This window comes from Lagenorhynchus albirostris, chromosome X (genome assembly GCF_949774975.1).
Source record: "Lagenorhynchus albirostris chromosome X, mLagAlb1.1, whole genome shotgun sequence".
Taxonomy (NCBI): domain Eukaryota; kingdom Metazoa; phylum Chordata; class Mammalia; order Artiodactyla; family Delphinidae; genus Lagenorhynchus; species Lagenorhynchus albirostris.
In genome coordinates, this window is record NC_083116.1 from 262,639 (window position 1) to 290,296 (window position 27,658).

General features: G+C 35.6%; 1 non-coding gene across 1 annotated transcript; it reads right to left on the reverse strand.

Annotated features, from left to right (window-relative positions):
* Positions 1–22,038: 22,038 nt before the first annotated feature.
* Positions 22,039–22,111, reverse strand: TRNAK-UUU (transfer RNA lysine (anticodon UUU)). Its single transcript has one exon. It is a non-coding gene; the product is annotated as a tRNA-Lys (tRNA).
* Between the last annotated feature and the right edge of the window lie 5,547 nt (positions 22,112–27,658).

A 27,658-nucleotide genomic window follows, 5' to 3' on the forward strand; every position in this document is an offset into this window, starting at 1 on the left:
ATCCCCACCAACTTAGAATTCTATATCAAGTGAAATTCTCCTTTAAAGGTGAAAGAGAAATAATTTTTCACATAAACAAAAAAACAAAAATTGAGGGAATGTGTCACTGGTAGACCTGCTTTGCAAAAAATGTTAAAAGAAGTTCTTCAGGGAGAAGGGAAAAGATATAGGTCAGAAACTTGGAGCTTTATAAAGAAAGGAAGATTGTTCAAGAATGCATAAATGAAAGTAAAATAAAATCTTTCATATTATTCTTAAATGACCTAACAAAAAAGTTTATTCAGAATAATAATATCAACAATATATTGGATGATTATAGCTTATGAATAAGTGAAATGTATGACAGCAATGTTATAAGGCATGCAAGAGAGAAATTAGAACTATTTTTTTATTATAAGGTACTCACACTACCAGTGAAGCAGTATAGTGTTATATGAAAGTGGATTTAGATTAGTTGTGAATGTATATTGAAAACTCTAGGGTAACCATGTAAACTTTTTGTTTTAAAGTGTAATTAATATGCTAGGAGGGGAGAGAAAATGGAATCGTAAAATGCACAATTAAAACCAAAGAAGGTAAAACAAGGGTGGAAAACCAAAAAAGAAACAAAGAAAAAGGGCAATGATTAGAGAACAGTTACAAATAAGGTAGATATTAATCCACTATATTAATACTGACTTTACATGTAAATGGTCCAAATACTCCAATTAAAGGCAGAGACTATCAGAGTGAATAAAAACCAAGACCCAACAATATGTTGTCTACAAGAAATCTACTTTAAAGACACAGATATATTAAAAGTAAATGGATGAAGAATGATATACCCAGCTAAAACCAATCAAAAGAAAAGTACCTATATGAATTTCAGACAAAGCAGATTTCAGAGAAAGAAAAAGTTTCAGGGATAAAGAGGAGCATTACATAATGGGATCAATGCTCTAAGACACAACAATCCTTAATATATATGTGCATAAAAACAGAACATCAAAATACACGAGGCAAAAACTGATAGAACTGCAAGGAGAAATAGATAAATTCATTATTATAGTTGGAGATGTCAACACTCCTCTCTCAGAAATTAACAGATCCAGAAGGCAGAAAATCAGTAAGGAAATAATTGAACTTATAGCACCATTAATTAACTGGATCTAGCTGACATTTATAGAATGCTTCATCCAGCAACAGCAATACACATTCTCAGTCTCATATGGAATATTCACCACGACTGACCACATTTGGGGCCATAAAACACACCTTAACAAATTCAAAAGAATTAAAAAACCATACAGTGTATGCTTTTAAACCACAATGGAATTAAACAGAAAGATAACTAGAAAACTTCAAGGTATTTGGAGATTAAACAACATATTTTAAAATAACACATGGGTGTAAGATGAAGTCTCAAAAGAAATTTTAAAAATATTTTGAATTAAATGAAAATGAAAATACAACTTATCAAAATATGTGGGATACAGCAAAAGTAGTGCTTAGAGGGAAATTTACAACATTGAACACATATACTAGAAGAGAAGATGTAAAATCAATAATCTAAGCTTCTAACTTAGGAAAGTAAAAAAAGAAGAGCAAATTTAATGCAAATAATGCAGAAGAAATGAAGTAATAAAAATAGGGCAGAAATCAATGACATAGAAAACAGGACACTAATAGAGAAAATCAATGAAACCAAAGCTGGTTCTTTGAAAAAAATCAATAAACTAGATAAAACTCTAGCCAGGCTAACCAAGAATAAAGAGAGAAAACAGCAATTACTAATATCAGAAGTGAAAGACGGGCCATCACAATTGATCCCATGGACATTAAAAGGACAATAAAGTAATATTATGAACAACATTAGCCCACAAATTTGATAACTTAAATGAAATAGACCAATTCCTTGAAGGGCACAATCTACCAAAACACACAAGGAGAAATAGCTTATCTGAATAGGTTTACATCTAATTAAAGAAATTGAATCAACAGTTAATAACCTTCCAAAACAGAAAGCACCAGTCTCAGATGATTTCACTGGTGAATTCTACCAAACATTTAAAGAAATGATACCATTTTCCTACAATCTCTTCCAAAACACTGAATAGAGATAACACTTCCTAATTCATTCTATAAGGCTAGTATTAACATTAAAACCAGACAAAGACCTTTTCCTCCCTAGGAAGGAAAATTATAAACTAATATAGATGTAAAAACATAGATGTAAAAATCCCCTCAAAATATTAGCAAAAATCCTCCCAAAATATTAGCAAATTCAATCCAAGACTGTATAGAAAGAATTATACACCACAATCAAGTGAAATTTATTCCATGTATAGAAGACTGGTTTGACATTCAAAAATCAATGATATTCATCATCAATAGGCTAAAGAAGAAAAACTATATGATTATATCAGTAAATTCAGAAAAAGCATTTGACAAAGTCCAGCACCCATTCATGATAAGAACTTTCAGCAAACTAGGAATAAAGGGGAATTTTCTCAACTTTATAAAGAACATCTTCAAAATCCTACAGCTCACATCACACTTAATGATGAGGAACTGCATGCTTTACTCCCAAGATAGGGAACAAGATAAAGACGTTCCCCCTCATTACTCCTATTCAACATTGTAGTGGAAGTCATAGCTAATGCAATAAGACAAGAAAGGGAGATAAAATGTATACATATTGGGAAGAAATAAAACTGCCTTTGTTTGTACATGATGATATGCCTTCCTATGTAGAAAAATTGACCCCCCCAAAAAAAACCCACCTCCTGAAACTAATAAGTGATTATACCAAGGCTTCAGGATACCAAGTTAATAATATACAAAATTCAGCTGCATTCTTATATGCCAGAAATGAACAATTGGAATTTGAAATTTAAAACACTACATCATCTACATTAGCATAAAAACAGAAATGTTTAGGCATAAACCTTACACAATATGTACAATATCTATATAAGGACACAGAAAGACAAATGCTGTATGATCTCACTTACATGTGGAATCTAAAAAAGTCAAACTTTTAGAAGCAGGGAGTAGAATGGTTGTTGCCACAGGCTGGGGGTGGGAGAAATGGGTAGATGTTGGTCAAAATATACAAAGTTTCAGTTATGCAGGATGAAAAAGTTCTAGACATCTAATGTACATTATTGTGGCTAAAGTTAATAATACTGTATTGTATACTTGAAATTTGCTAAAAGAGGTAGATCTTAAGTGTTCTTATCACATACACAAAAAAGGTAACTATATGAGGTGATGAATATGATAATTGGCTTGATCATGGTAATCATTTCATAATGTATACATATATCAAAACCTCACATTGTTATGTCTTAAAAATATATAATTTTTATTTGTCAATTATACTTCAATAAAGCTGGGGAGAAAAGAAAAATACAAAATTCTGATGAAAGAAATTAAAAAGATCTAAATAAATGAAGAGATAGTCCATATTTATGGATAAGAAGACAAAATTAGTAAGGTGTCAATTCTTCCCATGTTGATTTATAGCTTCAATACAACCCTAGTCAAAATCCCAGCAGGTTATTTTGTGGATTCTGACAAACTGATTCTAAAGTTTACACAGAACTTACACCTTTCACAAAAATTAACCCCAAATGGATCATAGTCCTAAATAAAAATGCAAAACTATATAACTTCTAGATGATAACATAGGAGAAAATCTTGGTGACCTTGGGGTTGATGACAACTTTTTAGATACAACACCAAAAACATGGTCCATGAAAGAGAAAAAATGATGTCAGACATCATTAAAATTAAAAACTTCTGCTCTGTGAAAGATACTGTTAAGAGAATGAAAAGACAAGCCACAGACTGGAGAAAATATTTGCAAAACACATCATATGTTATAAAGGACTTGTGTTCAAAATATATAAAGAAATCTTAAAACTCAACAATAAAGAAAAACTCAATTACAAAATAAGCAAAGGATCTGAACAGACCCCTCAACAAAGAAAATATACAGATGGCAAATAAGCATATGAAAAGATGCTCAACATAATATGTCATTAGGGAATTGCAAATTAAAATGTCAATGAGATATCATTACATGCCTATTAGAATGACTGAAATCCAAAATTCTGACAACTCCAAAAGCAACAGGAACTCTCATTCATTGCTGCTGGGAATGCAAAATTGTACCACCACTTTGAGAGACAGTTTGGTGATTTCTTACAAAACTAAGCATACTCTCATCATATGATCCAGCAGTTGCATCCTTGATATTTACCCAGATGAGTTGAAAACTTACATCCACATAAAAACCTTCACAAGAATGTTTATAGCAGCTTTATTCATAATCACCAAAAATTAGAAGTAAACAAGATGTCTTTCAATAGGAGAATGGATAAATAAACCGTGGTACATCCAGACAATGGAGCAATGAAAGAAGTCAGTCTGAAAAAAGCTTCATACTGTATGATTTCAGCTATAAGACATTCTTGAAAAGGAGAAACTATGGCGATAGTAAAAAGATCAGTGGTTGCCAGGGGTTCAAGGGGAGAGCAGAGGGATGAATTGGGGATCACAGGGGCTTTCTTTAGGGCAGTGAAACTATTCTGTATGATACTGTGATGGTGGATACATGATATTATGCATTTGTCAAAATCCATAGAAGTATACAGCACAAAGAGTGAACATTAATGTAAACTATGGACTTTATTAATAATAATGTATCAGAATTTGTTCATCAATTATAACAAATGTACCACACTAATACAAAATATTAATAATAGGAGGAACTGTTTGTGTGTGTGTGTGTGTGTGTGTGTGTGTATTTGTGTGAAGGGGAAAATTATAATTTAATTTAGTTTAATTTTAAAATATTTTATTAGACTTTAGTTTTTAGAGGAGTTTTAGAGAAACTGCACAGAAAGTACAGAAGGTTCTTATTTTCCCCTTCACACAAATACACACACACACACACACACACACACACACACACACAAAAACAGTTTCTCATTAGGTAGCTAGTGGGAAGCAGCCGCATAGCAAAGGGAGATCAGCTCCGTGCTTTGTGACCACCTAGAGGGGTGGGATAGGGAGGGTGGGAGGGAGGGAGATGCAAGAGGGAAGAGATATGGGAACATATGTATATGTATAACTGATTCAGTTTGTTATAAAGCAGAAACTAACACACCATTGTAAAGCAATTATACTCCAATAAAGATGTAAAAAAAAATTAAACAATTCATAAAATACTGCAAAAGCTCTATTTGGACATAAAGTCAAAATGTAAAAGTCAACTCCAAAGGCTTTAAAAAGAACACAATAAAGCAAAAATAAGAAAATATAAATATAAAAAGTAAAATAAATTAGAAAACAGAAAAATAGTTATTTTATAAATAATTCCAAGAAGGTGTTCTTAGAAAAAAGGCAATTAAATAGACAAACCTCAGGCAAATGTAATCAATAAAAAACAAATATTGATTGGAAGGGAGGACAACATAGTAGATGCAGAGGGGAAATTACAATATATAAAATATGAACTTCTGAAAATCTCAAAGGGACAATATTTTGTAAAAATATAAATTACCTAGATTAAGTAAAGAAATACAAAAAGTGTAAAGACCAATAACCAAGAAAGGAAAAGGGGGCTCTGAGCCCTACAAACTTTATGGATTAGTTTTAGAAAATGTCAAAGGAGCAGTTAATTCAAAGTCTATGAAAAATATCCCAGAACACAGGAAAATATTGAAAGATATTTCATCCGTTTTATGAAGCTAGCAAAACCCTGACATGAAACATTAAGAAATATACCACAAATAAAGCTACTGTAGATCAATTTTACTTATGAATCTATGTGTTAAAATTATAAAAAAATAAAATACCAGCAATTTAAATTGAACAGTATATTAAAAATAATAATATACTATAATCAAATAGATTTTATCAAAGGGGTGCAAGTTCAGTTATGTTAGAAATATACTAACATGTAAAATGAGAAAAAAAAACCATAAAATTTGAATATAATAAGCATTATTAAAAACCTGATTAAGCAAATAACTTATTCAAAATTGGAAATAGGAATGGTGGGGGGTGACTTCAGCACACAATCTGACTCCTCTTACCCTACCCCCCACTATTCGTACATTAACATGATCAATGGAACACTAAACCTAGAAACTGGGAGAAAGTGCCATTCATATACCAGAAAATTTTTTAGTTTGTCAGATAAACTTAAGGTAAAACTAATATACTTGTGAGGTCTCATGTATAAAAGAAGTTTCCTTTATAATTCTACCGATATAACAAAGTCTATATGGAAGAGCTTACTTCCAACTTGCCTAGACTTAATCTGAAGCATGGGAGCACTTCTTCCTTTACCTCCCAATGAGAGCTTGGCTCCTAGCTATCACCTAACAATCACAGCAAACACTGGAAAGAAATTTTAAAGCACAGATCTCTGTGACTTCCATCAACTTTAACTCCACTTGACCATCTTACAACCATTTCATCTTACTCCAGGCTTCTGGATCTCTGAACTGACAATATAAAATTCCTGTAACTCTAAAGATGTCCTCTGTTCCTCATTTGTGTTTAAAGATTCTAAAGGGCTACCTTTAACATATGAATAAACCTGTCTTATATCCCAATTCTATGCAAGAATAAGCCTACTATAGTAAAGCTGAGAAAACAGAAATACAGGGACATATGAAAAGTTTTGACAGTTGAAAAGAAGGGGATCTTGTAAATAAACATATTTCTATGAAATAGATCACTGTAAAACAGAACATTTTAGAAAAGGTTTTAAATAATATTATCAACGATATTCAAGAAAACATTACACCCATGGAACTAAATTACAGAAGCCTGTTAATGAAGTGGTCAGGAGAGAGGATATAATAGGAATGGACCAAAATGAAAACATTATGAAAGAAATATTAGAAGCCATTACCGACTTGAATAAAACAAGACTTGCTGAAAATCTAAGGTACTCATTGATAACCAGGAGGAAAAAAACTACCCTAAGGATAAAAAACATACCTGCTATTAGAAGAGGATCAAGGTAGAAAACTTCCTAGATAATCTGCTTTAAGATAGTCAGAGACACTCCCTCTTGTGAGAGCACTGGAATCACAACTAACTGCTGAACAATCATCGAAAGGAAGACCCTGGAACTCACCAGAAAAGATACCTCACATCCAAAGACAAAGGAGAAGCCACAATGAGATGGTAGGAGGGGCGCAATCACAATAAAATCAAACCCCATAACTGCTGGGTGGGTGACTCACAAAGTGGAGAACACTTATACCACAGAAGTCCACCCACTGGAGTGAAGGTTCTGAGCCCCATGTCAGGCATCCCAACCTGGGGGTCTGGCAATGGGAGGAGGAATTCCTAGAGAATCAGACTTTGAAGGCAAGCAGGATTTGACTGCAGGACTTCAACAGGACTGGGGCAAACAGAGACTCCACTCTTGGAGGGCACACACAAAGCAGTGTGTGCATCGGGACCCAGGGGAAGGAGCAGTGACCCCATAGGAGGCTGAACCAGACCTACCTGCTAGTGTTGGAGGGTCTCCTGCAGAGGCAGGGGGTGGCTGTGTCTCACTGTGAGGACAAGGACACTGGCAGCAGAAGTTTGGGGAAGTACTCCTTGGTGTGAGCCCTCCCAGAGTCTGCCATTAGCCCAACCAAAGAGCCCAGGTAGGCTCCAGTGTTGGGTCACCTCAGGCCAAACAACCAACAGGGAGGGAACCCAGCCCCACCCATCTGCAGGCAAGCAGATTAAAGTTTTACTGAGCTCTGCCCACCAGAGGAACACCCAACTCTACCCACCACAAGTCCCTTCCATCAGGAAACTTGCACAAGCCTATTAGATAGCCTCATCCACTAGAGGGCAGACAGCAGAAGCAAGAAGAACTACAATCCGGCAGCCTGTGGAACAAAAACCACATTCACAGAGAGACAAGATGAAAAGGCAGAGGGCTATGTATCAGATGAAGGAACAAAATAAAACCACAGGAAAGCAACTAAATGAAGTGGAGATAGGCAACCTTCCAGGGAAAGAATTCAGAATAATGATAGTGAAGATGATCCAGGGCCTCAGAAAAACAATGGAGGCACAGACCGAGAAGATGCAAGAAATGTTTAACAAAGACCTAGAAGAATTAAAGAACAAACAGAGATGAACAATACAATAACTGAGATGAAAAATACACTAGAAGGAATCAATAGCAGAATAACTGAGGCAGAAGAACGGATAAGTGACCTGGAAGACAGAATGGTGGAATTCACTGCTGCAGGACAGAAGAAAGAATGAAAAGAAATTAAGACAGCTAAAAAGACCTCTGGGACAACATTAAACACAACAACATTCACACTATAGGGGTCCCAGAAGAATAAGAGAGAGAGAAAGGACCCAAGAAAATATTTGAAGAGATTATAGTCGAAAACTTCCCTAACATGGGAAAGGAAATAGCCACCCAAGTCCAGAAAGTGCAGCAAGTCCCACACAGAATAAACACAAGGAGAAACAAGCCAAGACACATAGTAATCAAATTGGCAAAAATTAAAGATAAGCAAAAATTATTGAAATCAGCAAGGGAAAAATGACAACATACAAAGGAATACTCATAAGGTTAACAGCTGATTTCTCAGCAGAAACTCTATAAGCCAGAAGGGAGTGGCATGACATATTTAAAGTGATGAAAAGGAAGAACCTACAACCAAGATCACTCTACCCAGCAAGGATCTCATTCAGATTCGATGGAGAGATCAAAAGCTTTACAGACAAGCAAGAGCTAAGAGAATTCACACCACCAAACCAGCTCTACAACAAATTCTAAAGGAAGTTCTCTAAGTGGGAAACACAAGAGAAGAAAAGGACCTACAAAAACAAACCCAAACAATTAAGAAAATGGTCATAGGAACATACATATCGATAATTACCTTAAATGTGAATGGATTAAATGCTCCAACCAAAAGACACAGGCTCGCCGAATGGATACAAAAACAAGACCCATACATATGCTGTCTATGGGAGACCCACTTCAGACCTAGTGACACATACAGACTGAAAGTGAGAGGATGGAAAAAGATATTCCATGCAAATGGAAATCAAAAGAAAGCTGGAGTAAATAGACTTTAAAATAAACAATGTTACAAGAGACAAGGAAGGACACTGCATAATGATCAAGGGATCAATCTAAGAAGAAGATATAACATTTATAAATATATATGCACCCAACATAGGAGCACCTCAATACATGCTAATAGATATAAAAGAGGAAATTGACAGTAACACAATAATAGTGGGGGACTTTAACACCTCACTTACACCAATGGACAGGTCTTCCAAACAGAAAATTAATAAGGAAACACAAGCTTTAAATGACACAATAGACCAGATAGATTTAATTGATATTTTTAGGACATTCCATCCAAAAATAGCAGACTACACTTTCTTCTCAAGTGCTCATGGAACATTCTCCAGGATAGATCACATCTTGGGTCACAAATCAACCCTCAGTAAATTTAAGAAAATTGAAATCATATCAAGCATCTTTTCTGACCACAATGCTATGAGATGAGAAATCAATTACAGGGAAAAAACGTAACAAACACAAACAAAATTGATAAACCATTAGCCAGGCTCATCAAGAAAAAGAGGGAGACGACTCAAATCAATAAAATTAGAAATGAAAAAGGAGAAGTTACAACAGACACTGCAGAAATACAAGGCATCCTAAGAGACCACTACAAGCAACTCTATGCCAAAAAAATGGACAACCTGGAAGAAATGGACAACCTGGAAGAAATGGACAAATTCTTAGAAAGGTATAACATTCTAAAACTGAGCCAGGAAGAAAATATGAACAGACCAATCACAAGTCATGAAATTGAAACTGTGATTAAAAATCTTCCAACAGGGCTTCCCTGGTGGCGCAGTGGTTGAGAGTCCACCTGCCAATGCAGGGGACACGGGTTTGTGCCCTGGTCCAGGAAGATGCCACAGGTCGTGGAGCAGCTGGGCCCATAAGCCATGGTCACTGAGGCTGTGTGTCCAGAGCCTGTGCTCTGCAATGGGAGAGGCCACCACAGTGAGAGCCCCATGTACCGCAAAAAAAAAAATCTTCCAACAAACAAAAGTCCAGGACCAGGTGGCTTCACAGGTGAATTCTATCAAATATTTAGAGAAGAGCTAACACCCATCCTTGTCAAACTCTTCCAAAAATTTGCAGAGGAAGGAACACTCCCAAACTCGTTCTATGAGGCCACTGTCACCCTGATACCAAAACTATACAAAGATACTACAAAAAATGAAAATTACAGACCAATTTCACTGATGAATATAGATGCAAAAATACTCAACAAAATACTAGCCAACAGACTCCAACAACACATCAAAAGGATCATACACCATGATCAAGTGGGATTTATCCAATTCTTCAATATACGCAAATCAATCAATGTGATACACCATATTAACAAATTGAAGAAGAAAAATCATATGATCATCTCAATAGATGTGGAAAAATCTTTTGACAAAATTCAACACCCATTTACGATAAAAACTCTCCAGAAAGTGGGCATAGAGGGAACTTACCTCAACATAATAAAGGCCTTATACGACAAACCCACAGCAAACATCATTCTCAATGGTGAAAAACTGAAAGCGTTTCCTCTAAGATCAGGAACAAGACAAGGATGTCCACTCAAGCCACTATTATTCAACATAGTTTTGGAAGTCCTAGCCATGGAAATCAGAGGAGAAAAAGAAATAAAAGGAATACAAATTGGGAAACAAGAAGTAAAGCTGTCACTGTTTCCAGATGACATGATACTATACATAGAGAATCCTAAAGATGCCACCAGAAAACTACTAGAGCTAATCAATGAATTTGGTAAAGTTGCAGGATACAAATTAATGCACAGAAATCTCTTGCATTCCTATACACTAATGATGAAAAATCTGAAAGAGAAATTAAGGAAACACTCCCATTTACCACTGCAACAAAAAGAATAAAATACCTAGGAATAAGCCTACCTAGGGAGACAAACGACCTGTATGCAGAAAACTATAAGACACTGATGAAAGAAATTAAAGATGATACCAACAGATGGAGAGATATACCATGTTCTTGGATTGGAAGAGTCAATATTGTGAAAATGACTCTACTACCCAAAGCAATCTACAGATTAAATGCAATCCCTATCAAATTCCCAATGGCATTTTTTACAGAACTAGAACAAAAAATCTTAAAATTTGTATGGAGACACAAAAGACCCCGAATAGCCAAAGCAGTCTTGAGGGAAAAAAACGGAGCTGGAGGAATCAGACTCCCTGACTTCAGACTATACTACAAAGCTACAGTAATCATGATATTATGGTAGTGGCACAAAAACAGAAATATAGATCAAGGGAACCGAATAGAAAGCCTAGAGATAAACCCATGCACCTATGGTCAACTAATCTATGACAAAGGATGCAAGGATTAACAGTGGAGAAAAGACAATCTCTTCAATAAGTGGTGCTGGGAAAACTGGACAGCTACATGTAAAAGAATGAAAGTAGAACAGTCCCTAACACCATACACAAAAATAAACTCAAAATGGATTAGAGACTTAAATATAAGGCCAGACACTATAAAACACTTAGAGGAAAACATAGGAAGAATACTCATTGACATAAATCACAGCAAGATCTTTTTTGATCCACCACCTAGAGTAATAGAAATAAAAGCAAAAATAAACAAATGGGAACTAATGAAACTTAAAAGCTTTTGCAAAGCAAAGGAAACTACAAACAAGACGAAAAGACAATCCTCAGAATAGGAGAAAATATTTGCAAACTAATCAACGGACAAAGGATTAATCTCCAAAATATATAAACAGCTCATGCAGCTCAATATTAAAAAACAAACAACTCAATCCAAAAATGGGCAAAAGACCTAAATAGACATTTCTCCAAAGAAGACATACAGATGGCCAAGGAGCACATGAAAAGCTGCTCAACGTCACTAATTATTAGAGAAATGCAAATCAAAACTACAATGAGGTGTCACCTCACACCACTTAGAATGGGCATCATCAGAAAATCTACAAACAACAAATGCTGGAGAGGGTGTGGAGAAAAGGGAACCCTCTGGCACTGTTGGTGGGAATGTAAATTGGTACAGCCACTATGGAGAACAGTACAGAGGTTCCTCAAAAAACTAAAAGTAGAATTACTCTATGACCCAGCAATCCCATTACTGGGCATATACCCAGAGATAACCATAATTCCAAAAGTCACATGCACCCCAATGTTCATTGCAGCACTATTTACAATAGCCAGGTCATGGAAGCAACCTAAATGCCCATCGACAGATGAATGGATAAAGGAGATTGGTACATATATACAATGGAATATTACTCAGCCATAAAAAGGAACAAAATTGGGTCATTTGTAGAGATGTGAATGGATCTAGAGACTGTCATACAGAGTAAAGTAAGTTCGAAGAGAAAAACAAATATCGTATATTAACGCATATATGTGGAACCTAGAAAAATGGTACAGATGAACTGGTTTTCAGGGCAGAAATTGAGACACAGGTGTAGAGAACAAACGTATGGACACCAAGGGGGGAAAGTGGCAGGGGGGTGGTGGTGTGATGAATTGGGAGATTGGGACTGACATATGTACACTAATATGCATAAAATGGATAACTAATAAGAACCTGCTGTATAAAATTTAATAAAATAAAGTTCAAATATTAAAAAAAAAAGAGACAAAGGCAGAAACAGGAAGTTCGAAAGCCTCACTAAACTAGATTAAAAGAACATAGTGGAGGGCTTCCCTGGTGGCGCAGTGGTTGAGAGTCCGCCTGCCAATGCAGGGGACGCAGGTTCATGTCCCAGTCCGGAAGGATCCCACATGCCATGGAGCGGCTGGGCCCATGAGCCATGGCCCCTGAGCCTGCGCGTCCAGAGCCTGTGCTCCGCAACGGGAGAGGCCACAACAGTGAGAGGCCCACGTACCGCAAAAAAAAAAGAAGATAGTGGAGACTTCAGATAATCAAAATAATTTCAGTTTCTTTTCAAATGTAAAAAGGAAGCCTGGCTGAAAGAGTGTAAAAACAAGAGAAAATCTAAGAGGAAGATACATTCCTGTGCTTAATGATTATATGTGATCACATTAAGGTTACCAAATATTAATAACACATCCCACAGAGTTCATTTTGCATAATTTTTCAGAATGATACTGACTCATTGAAGGAACCAAATTCCAAACATAACGCATGAGTTCCATCCCTGTGTCTCCATCTATGAGAAAACATTTAGGACAACTAAGTCAAGGACTAGGGGAGATGCACAGTTTGTTGCTCTGCAAAGAGTTAGCTACTGCATTCGTGGATAAAAAGTGACCCTGAACAGTCACTTAATGGCAAGCACTTTAAGCTAAGGGAATGTAACTTTCAACAGTGTAGCAGTTTTCTTTACAAAGAAATAAATAGAAATACATTTCATGTTCATGGGTCAGAGGACTAAATATTCCTAAGATGGCAATACTCCCCAAATTGATTTACAGATTTAACAAAATCCCCATCAAAACTCCAGCTGGACTTTTTTGCAGAAATTGATGAGCAATTCCTAAAATTCATATGGAAATGCAATAGCACAGAATAGCCAAAACAATCTTGAAAAGGAAAAACAAAATAGAAGTATCCAGTCTTTCTGATTTCAAAACTTACTACAAAACTACAGTAATCAAGACAGTGTAGTGTTGGCATAAGGACAGACATATCAATCAATGGAATAGAATTGAGTGCCTAGAAATAAACTCTTACCTTTATGGTCGATTGACTTTCTACAAAAGTGTCAAGACAATTTAATTGGGGGGAGGGGGGAAAGAATAGTCTTTTCAACAAATGGTGCTGAGATAAGATATCCACAAGCAAATTAATGAATTTGTACCCCTACTTCACACCATACAAGAAAATCAATTCAAAATAGATAATAGACCTTGGTGTAAGAGCTTAGGCTATAAAAATCTTAGAAGAAAATATAGGAGTAACCTTTACGATCTTGGATCTGGCAATGGTTTCTTAGATGCATGACCAAAAACACATGACAAACGAAAAAATAGATAATTTGGAATTAATGAAAATTAAACATTTTTGTGCTGTCAATGATACCAAGTAAGTGAAAAGACAACCCTGAGAATGAGAGAAAAATTTTGAAAAACGTGTATCTGACAATGGACTTTTATCTAGAATATAAAAAGAACTTTTACTACTGAATAATATAAAGACAAACATCCTAATTGAAAAATGGGAAAGGGATCTGAACAGATATTTCTCCAAAAGAATACAAGTGTATAATAAACACACTAAAAGATGTTCGACATCATTATTCCTTAGGGAAATACAAAACAAAAGCCAAAAAGTGGAATCAACACAAAAGTATATTAACCAATATATAAATAAATAAAACATTGTGTATGCATACAATAGAATATTAATAATAAAAGGTGAAGTACTGATACATGCAACATCATTGATGAACCCTGAAAATATTTGGCTGAGTTAAATAATCCATCCTCAAAAGAACACATATTGTATAATTCCATTTATATGAAACATCCTAAATAATCAAATCTATAGACAGAGATTAGATTAGTAGTTGTCTAGGACTAGGACACAATGATGGAAAGGAAGGGGTGTGACTTCTAATGGGTACTGGGTTTCCTTTTAGGGTGATGAAAATGTTTTATTTATTTTTCCTTTTTATTGAAGTATAGTTGATTTAAAATATTGTGTTAGGTATACAGCAAAGTGATCTTATTATATATATATATATTTCAGATTATTTTCCATTATAGGTTATTATAAGATATTGAATATTGTTCCCTGTGCTATACAGTAATTCCTTGTTGCTTATCTATTTTATGCATAGTAAGATGTTATGGAAAAACCCGAACTAAGTTTTTGGCCAACCCAATAGTTTGTATCTGTTAATCCCATACCCCTAATTTATCCTTCCCCACTCCCTTTCCCCTTTGGTAACTGTAAGTTAGTTTCCTGTGTCTCTGAGTCTGTTTCTGTTTTTTACATAGATTCATTTGTATTATTTTTTAGATTCCAGATATGTGATATCATATAATATTTGTCTTACTCTGTCTTACTTCACTTAGTATGGTAATCTCTAAATCCATCCATCTTGCTACAAATGACAATATTTCATTATTTTTTATTTTTTGTGGCTGAGTAATAATATTCAATCTTATATATATATACACACACATATATATATACCACATCTTCTTTATCCATTCATCTCTTGATGGACACTTAGGTTGCTTCCATATGTTGGCTATTCTAAATAGGGCTGCTATGAACATTGGGGTGCATGTATGTTTTTTTTCTTTTTTTAAATTTAATTTTTATTTGAGTACAGTTCATTTACAATGTTGTGTTAGTTTCAGGCGTACAGCAAAGTGAATCTGTCATATATATATATATATATATATATATATATATATATATATATATATACTCTTTTTTAGATTCTTTTCCCATATAGGCCATAAGAGAGTATTGAGTAGACTTCCCTGCGCTATACAGTAGGTCCTTATTAGTTATCTATTTTATATACAGTAGTGTGTATATGTCAATTCCAATCTTCCAATTTATCCCTCCCCCCCTTACCCCTCGTAATCATAAGTTTATTTTCTACTTCTGTAACTCTATTTCTGTTTTGTAGATAAGTTTACTTGTACCCTTTTTTTTGGTTCCACATATAAGCAATATCATATGCTATTTGTATTTCCCATCTGACTTATTTCACTCAGTATGACAATCTCTAGTTCCATCCATGTTGCTGCAAATGGCATTATTTCATTTTATTAATGACTGGGTAATAGGTGCATGTATCTTTTTGAATTAGAGTGTTTGTCTTTTCTGGATATATGCCTAGGAGTGGGATTGCTGGATCATATGGTAGCTCTATTTTTAGTTTGTTAAGGAACCTCCATACTGTTCTCCATAGTGGCTGCACCAATTGACATTCCCACCAACAGTGCCAGAGGGTTCCCTTTTCTCCACACCCTCTCCAGCATTTATTATTTGTAGACTTTTTGATGATGGCCATGCTGACTGGTGTGAGGTGATACCTCATTGTAGTTTTGATTTGCATTTCTCTAATAAGTAGCAATGATGAGCATCTTTTCATGTTCCTTTTGGCCATCTGTATGTCTTCTTTGGAGAAATGTCTATTTGTTTTCCGTCCATTTCTTTGGATTGGGTTGTGTGTTTTTTTGATATTGAGTTGTATGAGCTGTTTGTACATTTTGGAAATTAACCCCTTGTCAGTTGTATCATTGGTAAATATTTTCTCCCATTCAGTACAGTGTCTTTTCATTTTGCTTATGGTTTCCTTCGTTGTGCAAAGCTTTTAAGTTTGATTAGGTCTCATGTTTTATTTTTGCTTTTATTTCTTTTTCCTTTGGATACTGATCTGAGAAAATATTGCTACAATTTATGTCTGAAAATGTTTTGCCTATGTTCTCTTCCAGGAGTTTTATTGTTTCCTGTCTTATATATTTAGGTCTTTAAAGCATTTTGAGTTTATTTTTGTGTGTGGTGTGAGGGAGTGTTCTAACTTCATTGATTTATATGAGGCTGTCCAGCTTTCCCACCACCATTTGCTAAAGAGATTGTCTATTCTCCACTGTATATTCTCACTTCCTTTGTCATAGATTAATTGACCGTACATGTGTGGGTTTATTTCTGGGCTCTTTATTCTGTTCCATTGATTCATATGTCTGTTTTTGTGCCAATAGCACACTGTTTTGATTACTGTAGGTTTGTAGTATTGTCTGAAATCTGGGAGGGTTATGCCTCCTGCTTTGTTCTTTTCCCTCAGGTTTGCTTTGGCAATTCTGGGTCTTTTGTGGTTCCATATAAATTTTAGAATTGTTTGTTCTAGTTCTGTGAAAAATGTCATGGGTAATTTGGTAGGGATCACATTAAATCTGTAGATTGCTTTGGGTAGTATGCCCATTTTAACAATATTAATTCTTCCAATCCAAGGGTATGGAATATCTTTCCATTTCTTTGCATCATCTTTAATTTCCTTTAGCAATGTTTTATAGTTTTCAGCATATAGGTCTTTCACCTCCTTGGTTAGCTTTATTCCTATGTATTTTGTTGAAAATGTTTTAAAATTAGATTGTGGTGATGGTTGCACAACTCTTGTATATACATTAAAATCCATTGAATTGTATGCTCTACATGGGTGAATTTATGTTATATGAATTATATATCAATAAACCAGCTTTTAAAGTTAGCTAGGTATTATTCACAGGGGAAATTTCAGCATATTCCAAAGTACAGACTATATTTTTGGATAAAGGCAATAAAATTAGTACATAACAACAAAAGTGGAAACAACAATAAAACCTAAACCAAAGAAGAAAATGTAGAGAATCTAAAATGCAGAGTCTCCAGTATCAAAATATATGTGCTACAGATAAAACTGAGCTCAGAGAAAAAATTACTTTGTAATAAAGGTCTGACTCCATTTTTTAATGTTTGGCTGATGTCAGATTTAAGCCTCACCCTTCCCACTTGTTCTTCTGCCCCACATCTAGACAAGCTTATGAGAAAGCCTGGATGCTTTCTCCTTTGGTGCAGGTCAGAGATTCAAACCACGCAATGCCCTACCCATGCACAGGAATCCTCACACTGGCTCCACTCCCTAAACACCATAAACATCCAACCCAGTCTCTTTTCCTTGTTCTCTCGAGCCATCTTTGGACAAGCTTCAGAGGCTTGCCCTGTTTTTCCTAGAAAGCCTTGTATGTAAGGAATAAAACTTTTCATACCCTCTTGGTGTGTGTGTGTGGCATCATCAGTCTTGACATCCAAACCAATTTTGGACAGAGATGTATCTTGCTTCTCACTATGGCCACAACATATTTTCATTACTTAACATGGAAAACTTAAATTAACTAACAGTTAATTCAAAACCTTACATATGAGATCACTCATATGAAAAAAAATTCTGTGGAAAGCATAAGAAAGGAGTTATAGGGATAAAAGAACAAATTAATGAATTAAGATTAATTAAATAAATCCAACAGTTTGTTACTTTTTAAAAAACAAAAGCAATTGACAACCAATAAAAATCTTCACAAGAGGATCTCCAAATGACCAAGGAACATAAAATAGTGCTCAACTTCATTAATCAATAGGAAATGCAAATTGAAACCACTATGTGATACCATTACACATCCACAAGAATGGATAAAATGAAAATGACAGACAATACCATAGTTGAGTAAGGATATAGAACAAACTCTCATCATTGCTGGAGGGACTGTCAAATGGTAAACTACTTTGGAAAACTCAAGTATATGTTACAGTTGAACATATACATATCCTATGACCTAGCTATTCCAATCATAAGTGTATAGCCAACAGAAATGCATAACATGTTCACTAGAAGACATGCATATTCATAGCAGCACTGTCTATAATATTCCCAATTTGAAAAAACCTAATGCCCACCAAAATGGATAAATACACTGTGGTATATTTACACAACGGAATACTATATAACAGCTATACAACTGCCTGAAACAATATGGATGAATACAAAAGAGATAATATTAATCAAAATAAGTCAGACATTAGATATTGTATAGTATATAATTTCATTTATATAAAATTCAGAAACAGGAAAAACTAATCTATGCTGTTATAGAATCAGAGTAGTAATCGCTCTGGGGGTGGGGGCAGTAACTGGAAGGGACCTAAGGGAAGTTGCTGGGGAAGTAGTCATGTTCTGTTTCTTGGTCTGAGTGCTGCTTACATAAATGAACAGTTTTGAAACATTGATTTAGCTAAATGTTTATGATATCAGAAAATTTTAAAAGGAAGGGAATGATAAGCATAAAATTTAGAATAATGGTTACTTCAGGTAAAGGGAGGCAAGATGGAGGGAGTACATAAATTATTGAAAATGCTTTCGTTTTTAGCTTGGGCAATGGCTCCATGGGAATTCATTACATTATTCTAAAAAATAAATGTGCAGAGAACCTAAATGTATATAACTATAAAACTGTCGAGGGCTTCCCTGGTGGCGCAGTGGTTAAGAGTCCACCTGCCGATGCAGGGGACACGGGTTCGTGCCCCGGTCCGGGAAGATCCCACATGCCGCGGAGCGGCTGGGCCCGTGAGCCATGGCCGCTGAGCCTGTGCGTCCGGAGCCTGTGCTCCGCAACGGGAGAGGCCACAGCAGTGAGAGGCCCGCGTACCGCAAAACAAACAAACAAACGAACAAAAACTGTCGAGTTATTTTAAAGATACAGTGAGTATAATACAAAAAGATATGTTTTGGGTAGGAATTATTTAGCAACATGTGCATTATAATTTTTGGAAATTTCTTTTTATTTCTCTCTAATTTATTTTAAAATTCATGTACTATAAAGTTCATGCTTTGTGGTGTACAGCTCTATGGATTCTGACAAAAGCACAGTCAGCGCTACCCTTAAGATATGGAACAGCTCTATCACCACCAAAATTTCCTTCTTCTGACCATTTATAGTCACCTTTGACCATTGGTAGCTAATTCAGGTTGGCTTCTTTGTCTTTTCAATATTCCTTCATCCCTTCTCCTTTTCTGAGCACTTTCTTACGTTTTGGCCTTACAAGATGCTCCAGTCTCATCTCACATTTCCCCTTTCCCAGCTCAGCAATCACCCAGTTCTTCAAGAAGCCCTTGTTCCTTTTATTGGAGAATGGTATTTAGAAACCAAGACCTGAATGCTAGGTGTGATCATTACTACTGGATGTTATCCATGTTGTTGCATGAATCAGTGCTTTGTTCCTTTTTATCGCTGAGTAGTTTTCCATTTTGTGGATGTACCATAGTTAGTCAATTCACCTGTTGAAGGACAGCTAAGTTATTTCCATTTTGGGTAATTGTACATAAAACTAGTATAAATCTTCACATACAGGCTTTTGGGTGAATATAAATTTTCATTTCTCTTCGGTAAATATCTAGGGCTGGGATTACTGGGTCACCTTGTAGGCATATGTTTAACATTATAAGAAACTGCCAGATTATTTTTCAAGGTGGCTGTACCAACTTGCATCTTTAGTAGCAATGTGTGAGCATTCCACCTCCTCTGCATCTTCATCAGAATTTGGTATTGCCAGGTTTTAAAATTTTTAGTTGTACTAGATGTGCTGTGGTAGCTCATTGCGGTTTTAATTTGTATTTTCCAAATGATTAATGACATGTTTCTTTTCATATGCTAATTTGACATCTGTATATTGTCTTTGGTGAAGTGTCTGTTCAGTTATTTTAATCATTTTTAATTGGGTTGTTTGTTTTCTCACTGCTGAATTTTGAGAATTCTTTGTATATTCTGAATAGAAGTCCTTTGTCAGAAGTGTAACTTGCAAATATTTTCTCCTAGTCTGTAGCTTGGCCTTTCATTCTCTTAACAGTGTCCTTTGCAGTGCAAATGGTTGTTAAACAATAATGAAGTCCAGTTATTTATGTCTTCTTTGATTTCTTTTAGCAGTATTTTGTAGTTGTCAGCATACAGACACTGAATATAATTTATTAGATCTATACTTCAGTGTTTCATTTTTGTGCCATTGTAAGTGGTATTTTTAAAATTTTGAAACACATTGCATTGCTTGTCTATAGAAATATAATTGAATTTTGTATCTTACAAACTTGCTAAACTCATATATTAGATCTAGGATATTTTTTGTAGATTCTTTATAGGTTTTCTTCATAAAACAGTTATGTCACCTGCAAGTATAGGTAGTTTTTTTTCTCTTTCAATCTCTATGCCTTTTATTTCTTGTTATCCTTTATTGCATTGACTTGGACTTCCAGTACTTTGTTGAAGAGGTGTTATGAGAGAAGATTTCCTTTCTTTGTTCTGCATCCTTCAAAGAAACTATTCAGCTTCTCACTGTTAAGTATGATGTTAGCTGTCAATTTTTTGTAGATTCCCCTTTACCATGTTAAGAAAGTTTCTTTCTATCCCTAGTTTTCTGGGAGTTTTAAAAAAATCACGTATAGACACTTTTTTGTAAATGCTTTCTCTGTGTCTATTTAAATGACCATAGTTTTTTTCTTATTTAATCTCTTAATATGGTGAATTATGTTGATTGATTTTCAAATGTTGAAACAGCCTTTTATTACTAGAATAAACCATTCCCACTTTGATCATGACGTATTTTGCATTTAATATACTGCTAGATTTAATTTGCTAATATTTTGTTGCATATTTTTGCATCTATGTTCATGAGAAATACTAGTTTCTCTTTCTTGTAATTTCTTTGATTTGGTATTAGAGTAATGCTTGCCTCATAAAATGAGTTTGGAAGTGTTTCTTCTTCTATATTCTTGAAGAGAATATTATTTCTTCCTTAAGTGTTTGGGAAAACGCATCAGTGAAACCATCTGGGCCTGAAGTGTTCTTTTTTGGCACATTTTAACTATGAATTAAAATTTTAAAATAGATATAGGATTGTTAAGGTTATCTATTTCTTCTTGGATGTTTCTGTAGTTTGTGTCTTTCAAGAAATTTGTTCGTTTTATCTAAGTTGTTTCATTTCTGAGCATAAGGTTTTTCATAGTATTCCTTTATCCTCTTAATGTCTGTGTGGCCTTTAATGATATTTGTAGTTTTATTGCTTTTTTCTTCTTGGTCAGTCTGGCAGGAGGCTTATCAATTTTGTTGATCTTTTAAAAAAGCAACTTTTGTTTCATTGATATTCTCTATTAATTTTCTTTTTTCAGTGTAATTGACCTCTGCTCTTATCTTTATAATTTCCTTCCCTATGCTTGCTTTGGGTTTATTTTGAACCTCTTAGCTGGAAGTTTAGATTATTTATATGAGACTTTTCTTCTTTTCTAATTTAAGAATTTAACAATATAAAGTTCCCTCTAAACACTGATTTAGCTGCATCCCACATATTTTCATCTGTTGTATTTTATCTTTATTCAGTTCAAAATATTTTTAAAAATTTATTTTTGGCTGTACCACACAGCTACCTTGGGATCTTAGTTCCCTGAGCAGGGATCAAACCTGGGCCCATGGCAGCAAAAGCACCAAGTCCTAACCACTGGACCACCAGGGAATTCCCCAGTTCAAAATATTTTAAGTTATTGGTTCAGATTTCTTTGATCTCTGGGTAACTTTGATGTATATTGTTAAATTTCCAAATATTTGGCAATTTTTCAGATATATTTCTGTTATTTATTTCTAGTTTAATTCCATTGTGATCTGAGAACATATTTTATATGATTGATACTCAAATTCGTTGAGGCTTGTTTTATGATCCAAAGTATGTTCTATAATGGTGAATCTTCCATGCACACTTGAAAAGAAATTGTATTCTGCTTTTGTTAGGTGGAGTATTTGTAAATACAAACTGAGTCTTATTTGATAGTATTGTTCAGGTATTCTATATCATTACTAATTTTCTGTTTACTTGTTCAACCAGCTGCAGAGAGAGAAGTTTTGAAGTCTCCGACTATATGCTATGGATACAGCAGAGAGCAAGACAAAAAAATTCTCTGGTCTCTTAGACCTTACCTTATAATATGGGAACTATCCAACAAATTAGTAAACACATTCTAAAGCATTCTCTTTGACTTCTCTTGTTACCACATGCTTCTGGTTTTCTTTCTACATCCCTGGTTATTCTCTGCAGTCTCTTCTGCAATCTTTACTTTTTTCTTCCTATTCTCTAGTTCAGTGGTTCTCAAATCTTAGTGAACATCACAATCACCTGGAGGGCTTGTTAAAACACTGGTTTCTGAGCTCCATCACAATAGTTTCTGACTCATTAGGTCTGGGATGAGACCCAAGAACTGGCACTTCTAACATGTTCCTAGGCTATGCTGCTGCTGCTCCAGAGACAAGACTTTTAGAGCCACTGCTTAATATATACTTCAGGATATTTCATCTCATAAATGGTTTCAATTACAACCTATAAGCCTCTGTTCTGAAGAACAAACAATAATTAAAACTTATGGGTAAGGATTCAGCAAGGGAAGAGAGACAAACTGGACCAACAAAAAGTACAGAGGGAAGGCAAGGCTTTATAAGCACCCTAATGGAAGTTATTGAGTTCTCTGGGTATAGTATACATTTGTTAATTCTTTCTCCCATCGTCTATCACCTCTTCATCTGGTAGAACCACCGTGATTTTACTTTAGGAAGATCATCACTGATGATCAGCAATGTGCTTTGTTTATGTGTGGTGTGCTTTGGGTAAAGCTGACTCTATCTCTGGTTCCAAGAGCATACATGTAACACAGGCCTGGCCAATCACTCTCCTAGGCCACAATATATGATTTGGATATGGGCAGATGATTCAAGTAAAACATTTTGATCCAATCAGAGATAATACCAGGAATCTTGTTCAAGCAATGAAGAGGTGTTCTCTATTCTGTTGGACTTAAGTCATGAAGTTGTAAACCAGGAATTATTGGTAACCACCTCGCCATAATGAGGGAAGAAACTATATGAAAATGCATGTAATACTGAGGAAAGCACAACTGAGAAATGGAGAGAGTTCATGCCTTGATGATATTATGAGGTCCTGGATTAGGTCATATTATCTAAAGCTAGACCTATCCCTGGACTATTCTGTTACATGAGCCAATCAACTACCCTTTTGATAAAGTCAGTTTAGATTGAGTTTCTCACCAACTGCAAATGTAAGTCCTAACTGAAATACCAGTCAGTCTTATGGGTACAAAGGATTATTTCTGTTAGTATAGAAGTATCCTGAGGCCTGCAGCAGGTCAGCCTGGCCTACACTGAGACGTGAAAGGCAAGTGGGTCAGAAACTCAGAGCCTAAGCCAGGCTGAACTTGGAACATTCCCTGATCAACTTATAAATGTTGTTCAATTGTAAATATATAATGGAAAAATACCATAACTTGAAGAACCCCAAACAGTACCATGATTTTCATTTTGGTATATCCTGGCCTCAACTCAATGCAACACAAAACTCAGAAGTGGACACTGTAGTACAAAAGAGGACTCAGAAGAAGCCTGGCTTAAGGAACAGGAAACATAAAACCTAAAAGTCAGGGGTGGGGAATCTTTCATTTTTTCCTCCTTTTATTCCATTCTCTTGTGCCCTAACCTCCAGGCAATCCTGTGGCAGTGATATTGGCTGGCAATTGGAGGCATGCGGGAGCCAAAACTCAGAGAGCGGAACATTTCCCTCCATTGGATGGAGTTGTCGCTCCAAGAGAGTAGGAACATATCCCATTGCTTTTCTTCCTTTCTTTGTCTTATTTCTGCTTGACTTTGGACATGGTACAATCATAGAAGTGGGCAGTTTGGGGTGGAAGAATAAAAAGAAGAGACTTGGGAGCTAAAAAATACTTTGGAGATAATTGAGAGAGAGGAACTTGGAAGAGTGACCCCCATAAAATTGTTTATGAACTCCGGAGCAACCTGACCGGCTCATGAATGTATTTGATACTAATTAATATACCAAAGACTTTGAGAAGTGAGCTAACAGGTAGATCTTCACTCAGGTCTCAGGATGACCACTGGGTGGCGCATATGCTAGACAGATGCAATTAGTACTGCAAAAAAAAAAATTTGAACTGATTTTGGAACCCACAGCCCACTGAAGACTAAAACAAAAATATCAGCATTTTCCTAGGATGTAAACAAAACTGAGAATCTTATAATATAATATTCAATATGCCCAGGATACAAAACAAAAAATACTTGGCATACAAATAAGCAGGAAAATCTCAACTTGCATGGGAAAAGACAGTCAACAGATAGCAACAATGAGATGACAGAGATGTTGGAGTCATTTGATGAGGGCTTTAAAGCAGCTATTATAAAAAATCTCTGATGGACAATTGTGAACATTTAAACAAATATTAAAATAGAAAGCATCAGTAAAGAAATAAAACGTGTAAAGAAGAACCAAATAGACATTTTAGAACTGAAACACTCAGTGAAAAAAAATTCACCTGATGGACTCAATGGTAGAATAGAGATGACAGAGGAAAGAACCAGTGAACTTAACGATAGACCACTAGATATCATCCAATATGAACAGAGAGAAAAGATTGGAAAAAAAAGTGAACAGAGTCTTGGGAACCTGTGGGAAAATAACAAAAATTCTAAAATTCACATCATTGGAATCCAAGAAGGAGAGGAGAAAGAGTGCTGAATTGAAAAAAATATTTGAAGAAATAATGACTGAAAATATCCCAAGTTTGGGGAAAAACATAAATCTACAGATTCATGAAGATGAGCCAACCCCATACAGGATATACACAAAGGAATCCATGCCCAGATACATCGTAATCAAATGCTGAAAACTAAAGAGAAAGAAAAGGTCTTGAAAGCAGCCATAGACAAAAATATATTAGCAATAGGGGAAAAACAGATTTCACATCAAAAGCCACGGGATCCAAAAGGAAGTACACAATATTTTCCAAGTGCTGAAAGAAAAGAACTGTCAACCTGGAATTGTAAATCCAGTGAAAATATCTTTACTAATGAAGGTGAAATAAATACATTCTCAGATGAATAAAACCTAGGAAAATTTGAAATCAGAAACCTGCTCTAAAAGAATTGCTGAAAAGTTCTTCAGACAGAAAGGAAATGATACCAGAAGAAAAGTTACATCATCAGGAATAAAAAAAAAGTCAAGAGAAATGGTAAATATATGGGTAAATATAGTAGACTTTTCTCCTCTTGAGTTCTTTATAACATGTTTGATGGTTGAAAGCAAAAAACATAATGATCTCTGATAGGATTTTAAATGTAGGTAGATATAATATATAAGACAACTATAGCATAACTATGTAGAAGGTAAAGGTATCTATATGGCAGTAAGGTGTCTGCATTTCAGTTGAATTAGTAAGACACTGATCTGAAATAGATTTATTGATTCTAAATAGACTGTGAAAAGTATACATTTGGTAATCCCTAGAGCAACCACTAAAAATATTGTATAAAGAGAAATACTCAAAAGTACTATAAATGATTTATAATGGAATACTAGAAAATGTTCAAAAATAAACAAAAGAAACACAAAACAGTAGACTTGAATCCAAACATATCAATAATTACACTAAATGTAAATGAGCTAAACACACCATTTAAGAGACAGAGATGATCAGGTTGGATAAAGGAAAACATGACCGAAATATATTCTGTACATAAGTATTAAACAACCTAAATGTTCTTCAATGGGTGAATGGATAAATTGTGATACATTCCATACAGTGAAATATTACTTAGTATAAAATAACAACCATTGATACACACAAAAACTTGACTGATTCTCAAAGGCATTATACTAAGTGAAAGAAGTCAAAGATTACATACCAATTCCCATTATGTGTCATTCTATAAAAGACAAAACTATAGGGATGGATAACAGATAAATGGTTTCCAGGGGTTAGGGGTAGGGAGGAGGCTATGACTATAACGATATAGTACAAACAAGATTTTTAGGGTAATGGAACTATACTATATTCTAATTATAGTTACATGAATCTATGCATGTATAAAACTTCACACCAAAAGGACAAAAAGTCAATTTTAGTGTATGATAATTTAAGAAATAAAACTTTAAAAGACAACCAATCACAATATGTGGAGCTTATTTGGATCCTGATTTTTTTTTAAATCTACATAAAATGTTTTTTACATTTATGAGACATTTGGAAGTTTGAACACTCACTGTATATTTGATGAAATTAAGTAAACCGATTATTTTTAAATGTGGTTATGGTTTTTAAGTCTTTTGTAAATACATATATATCTTTTATACATATAAGTAAATTCTGAAATTTTTATTGATAAAGTTGAAAAAAAGTACTTAGGTGATGTGTCACCAGTAACGAGGTGTCGAGTCCCCTCCCCATCTCAGAACCCAGCAGAAAGCCTGCAGGGAACAACTTGGGAGTCATCCCCAATGTTCAGCAGAAGCCCCCCTGCCCCTCACATGGGCCTCAGCGAACAAAGGATTCTAATTAGCGGAGATTGGCGTTTCCAGCTGAAGCAACTGGGTGGTAGGGGGCAGGCTGTGCCCGATGCCAGGAGGCGGACCGAGGGCAGCTACAGGTGCCCTGCCAGGAAGAGACAGCAAACCCAGGCCACCACCACCTCCACCCGAAGCCTCAGGCTGCAGGCCCAGGTGGCCGCGCCGGGGACCTTGTAGTGGGGCGAGGGAGAGTCCCACACTCACTGGCGAAGAGTTGCTGGATGCGAGGAAAGCCACCACCAGGCCCACCGAGGAGGATGCTGGCTACGAGCCAGGTGAGGCCCACGGTGATGACCAGGGTCACGATGCGGAGGGGACCTAGAGGCATGACAGACACGGGCAAGGCCTCCTCAGATGCCAGCGAGCTCCTGAACGACCCAGGGCCTCTCATGATCGGATCTCCCCAGGCACTTGGGAAGAATCGAGTGGAGACCAGGAAGGTGGGAGCTCCTGGCGGGTGAAGGAGGAAGCTGAGCTCCAACCCCAAGGCTCAGCTTGGCTCTCCCTGGCGGTGTGGAGGGGCCTCCTAACCTCCTGCTTCTGAGGCTACCAATGTCTTTGAGTCCCTGCCATCCTGCCCTCCTTTCTCCTGTGACGGTGACGGTGGAGGTTCCTACTCCTTTGGAAGGCCAGGCAGTCCTC